Below are 4,637 nucleotides of genomic sequence, written 5' to 3'. Positions count from 1 at the left end.
TATGTGTGTATGTATGTATATGCATATACATATATATACACATACATATACATCCAAGGAGTTTATAATCTCCCAGAAAAATTAGTCAATCACATATTCCAAATACTCAAAGGGTAATAATGTTGCTCAACAACTTAGGAAATGGTGGGATATGCAATTCAATTTATTGAAATAAATGGTGTTTAGGAAATTCCTATCAATACAAATCTGTCCAAAATATTTTCCAAGTTCAGAATTTTTTTGAATCAAGACAACATACACTGATTCTTAATGATTTTACTGCAAAGGTGGAAGTAAAAGGAAAAAATATATTGGATAATAGAATTCATCATTAATGAATGAGAGGCCAAAGGTTTATAATCACTCAGAAGTGTCATACCTGCAAAGCATAGATACCCTTCAAGAATGAAATTGGACTGTAACAATGTTAATAAATGGAAAGAACAATGACAAAACCAATTGAAACTAAGTGCCACAAATTTATAAAGGATACATTCTCAGAGGTAAAGGCCCACAAGTGTGGAACATTGTATATAATGTGAGGGTTTGTTGGGGTTTTTTTGATCTGTTGAATAGTTTTTGTTGATTTTTTCTTCTTCTTCTTTTCTCTCCTAAAAAAACAGGCATTTTCCACTATAGATTGGTCTTAACTCCAAGAAGTTTATTTACATGTGCCATGCACAAGGAAAATCCAAGTGCATGAGATATATTGTTTTCCAGATAATTACATTAAATTAGATGAAAAAACTTTAAGTCATCAGCTTAGAGATCTTAGAGAGATAATAAAAATAAAGAGTGAGATGAGCTCAGAATTCAAGTACAGAAGAAAACAAGGTGGGATTACTTTGGGGAAAAGTATAAAACACTTTCAATGGCCCCTGAAATAAAATCCCACCTTTTATGACCAATATTCTAAGTGTTGTGAGTCATAAAATACTATAAAGTCCAAAAAACTGGAAATTAGTTTCATCTTGAAGACAATGGAAAGCTTCGTAATAAGTGGGTGCAGGTTTTGCCATATGACAAATAAGGAACTATGAAGGACTTGACTAAAGAATGGCACCAAATAATTGAATGATGTAAAAACAAGATAGGCTAGTCAGATGCTGAGAATGAGGGATAACTGATACATTGCTTATCAACTTTTCTGGTAGTCTTATGATATCGAGGGCAATAGAAGAAATAATCCAATTAGATAGAGCCCTTTGTGTTGATCTCATTGGAGAACATGGACCAGAGTTGCACAGGATGGGGAAGCGTGGCTAGGTTGTAATCTGAATCACTAAAGGGAACATCCATATCCATGACTTCATAATCAGTTTAAGCATTCAAATTTCTTTTGAATGAAATATCCCCTTCTGGAGATACATTTCAGTTATGATTCTCATACCAAAAATAATATGCTTAGTAATATACTTGAGATCCAGTTTGAATTCTTGTACCACTAGTTTATCTTGCTTATTACCATACATTGCGTATTTGTAAAGAGGGCTCTTAGCAATGGGGGTTTTATTATTGACTCATTTGTTGGATTTTATCTTCCATTAAATTTTTGTTTCTGGGATACTATCTTCTTTATACATTATAGCTGCCCTCTGTAGTATTTAGCTTATTGAACATATAAAGGCAGCTTTCTAGCCCTACCTTTCCTTGTCCTTATAAAAGAAAAACTGATAATTGACAAAGAAATATCATACCAAAAGCATGTATTGATAAAAAAAAAAAAAAGGCAGAACAGTGAATAAAAGGAATTGATTTGGCAATATTTCAATAGCTAGCCTTTCTCATCATCATTGGCAAAGGTAGTAAAACCACTACTCTTAGACATGACAACTTTAATGCCTAATGTGCTATATGAAGAAGTGAAAATGAAATTTAGGAAGATGAAGTCAGGCTGTGATGGCAGAAGGGATAGTAGGATGCTTGCATATACCATGGAGTGGTGTGAAATTCATAGCCTTGGCTCCTTTTCAATTCTCATCTACTGAGGTAACTAAGACATGAAAAGAACTCTTTAACAGAAAGAAAAAGAGGCTGTTGCACTCATTCTTCAAACTGAGAAGACCAAAGTTAAACATGTTGGAAAATCTGACATTGGTGCTACATTTTTTGATGAATAAAAATATTTTAGCTCCTTATAATTGTGTCATGCATTTAAGTAAATAGTACTGCAAGAAATCCATTTTGGTGTTTCTGTCTGGGCAGCCCAAGGACATGATAAAACCTCTGATCAAGTCATGTGAAATTAAATTTCTTACTTTTATAAAAAGATCCTGAGGAAGTGAACAAGGCCTGTTGGCATTCCTGTGCTATTTTGTTGGGATGTGTGACAGAGGGGGCATTCAAAGATGAATACACAGTTACTTTAGTCAGAGTCCCAGGAATTCCAGTGGTCACTGGAGCCTTCTACCTTGATGTCATTTTGGACAAAAGAACTGATGAATGGATTCCAACAGCAAGACCTATTTTAATTAATGACAATCTTTGGATATTGAAGCAAAATTGCATTAAAAATCTTCTGACATACCACATATAAAATGCAGTTTGTAGAAGAGAAAGCACCAGAAAATCTAGAGAGAATAGTAAAACTATACAGATTTGGTGACATCGTAGATGTTAGTAAGGAGTCTTTCATTTCAAGGACAAGTATTTGCTTCCAATTTAAAGTTTCAGCAGTTCATAAGGTGCCCAGCAAGATGATCTATGAAGATTCCAGGGCTTCTGTTTACCAGTTCATTTTAGAGTGCTTCATACTATATGGCATAACCTATCAGAAGAGACTCAAAAAATAGTAACAGTAGATGAAAATAAGGCAGCAGTAGGAAATGCAACTGTTTAAGCATTCTTGAATTTTAAAAATAAGGCATTAAATTAAAATATAAAAATATTAAAGAAAAAGAAGAAGAAGATATGTCGACCTGACAAAATACAGAAAGAAGAGAGTTTGTTTTGGGTGACCCAATTATAAAGCTCTTCAGTGATCTATTTTAAAGAAATTGTTGGAAGAAAGACTGGAAAAGAGAATGAACAGTATCGTCCCTAAAAGGAGGGATAGTGACTAAGAAGATATCAATAAATACTAACAGTCTATTTCAGTCCTATAAAGTCTGTTTGTAAATAACCTGTGGATTCATTAATAGTATCTTTGATGAAACTATATGAAGGGAATAATTAGCATTTCATAAGAAATTTCTATAATAGATGATACCTAAATGAAGGCCTCAGAGAATACAATATTCCAATGTATTTATTGTTTATTGATTACAAGAAAGCACGTCACCTAGCAGAATAAGAAGGAATCTTCAAGATTCTCCTCACATAGTATCTCCCATACATAAAAATCATACAAGTTTCTTTTACATACAATGTTCAATGACCTGCACTCAGAAGACATAAGTCTAGCAATTGACATTAGAAAATACAGTAAATGAAAACTTCTAATTGCCCAGATTTTGACGAAGAGTTGGGTAGATTAGGCCTTTGAGTTAGGGTATCAGGATATAGGTTTAGGAAAATAGACTCAGAATTAAATCAAAAGATGAAATCATGTTGAGTCTCAATTTGGACACTACGTGTTACTGTCAATGATCCCAAACTTGCTACAAAACCCTCTTTTCAAAACCAACGTTCTCCTTAAAGATATTTAAGTATTGCTAAAAAATCAGGAAACAGAATCTCAAAAGTAGCAAAATTTGTAGATGACCCATAAGATAGTACAAAGACAAATGCTGTATCAAAATACAGCACATCATATCCCAATGATGAATTAGGCAAAAGTGGCATAAAAGACACCATCAAGGGCAATTATGACTAGAAAAGTAGCTGAACAGCTATGTACTAAAAGTGAAGAATAACAGATGGCCAGCCCAAATGTTGTATGGAAAAACAGATGATATTAAAAGGTCTTTTGGAGAGCCTTAAAGGTAGATCCTTTAGGGAAAAACATTGCTATAACTGGCCTAGAATAAGAAGCATGGATGATTTGTAATCTTAGTAAAGGGAGTACCCATACTGAAGAGACAAAAGGTGGATGTATCCATTTGGACTAAATGCATGAGATAGAAAAATGCCACAAATAAGGATTAAACAAGTAAATGAACAAGATCCATTCCCCTCCTGCCCTTTTATCTTGATTTGAATACAACTATTGTGCCCATGACTAAGGTTTCAATGTGTTTCTGGCTTAGCAAATTAGGCCAAGAATCTGCTAAAGTATAGAAACGGGACATGAATCAATGTATAAGAGTAAGAGCACTTGCTACAGAACTATTAAGAATAAGATGAGAAGCAAACATCAGTCCTCACTGTAGTTATCCCACTACCAGGACAAAAATTTTTGCAGGTATAAGGAATAATTCTTCCACTAAGGAAGAAAATAATTCTAACGAGAAAGAAAATTGGGAGCTGTCTAAAGAGAACAACATAGATGCACAGAGAACATATTGACCACCTTTAATTTTTACGTGACTTATAGGAGATGGAAACAAAGGCAGGTAATAGAAGTTGCTTGCAAAAGAGTCACATAGTTCTGTAAGAATATTGTTGAGTGCTAAAGCTCAAAATGAGCTGAGACTAATGATGCATTTTGAGGATGGTAAAAAGAATTTTTTAAAGCTGAGAGTAATAGGAAAATCAAA

General features: G+C 33.7%; 1 pseudogene; it reads left to right on the top strand.

Annotated features, from left to right (window-relative positions):
• Positions 1 to 1,899: 1,899 nt before the first annotated feature.
• LOC123246485 lies at positions 1,900 to 2,792 on the top strand (annotated as a pseudogene).
• Positions 2,793 to 4,637: the final 1,845 nt, after the last annotated feature.

This window comes from Gracilinanus agilis, chromosome 4 (assembly GCF_016433145.1).
Source record: "Gracilinanus agilis isolate LMUSP501 chromosome 4, AgileGrace, whole genome shotgun sequence".
Taxonomy (NCBI): domain Eukaryota; kingdom Metazoa; phylum Chordata; class Mammalia; order Didelphimorphia; family Didelphidae; genus Gracilinanus; species Gracilinanus agilis.
The sequence above is the reverse complement of the archived record's forward strand: the minus strand, read 5'-3'. Positions and strand labels throughout refer to the sequence as shown.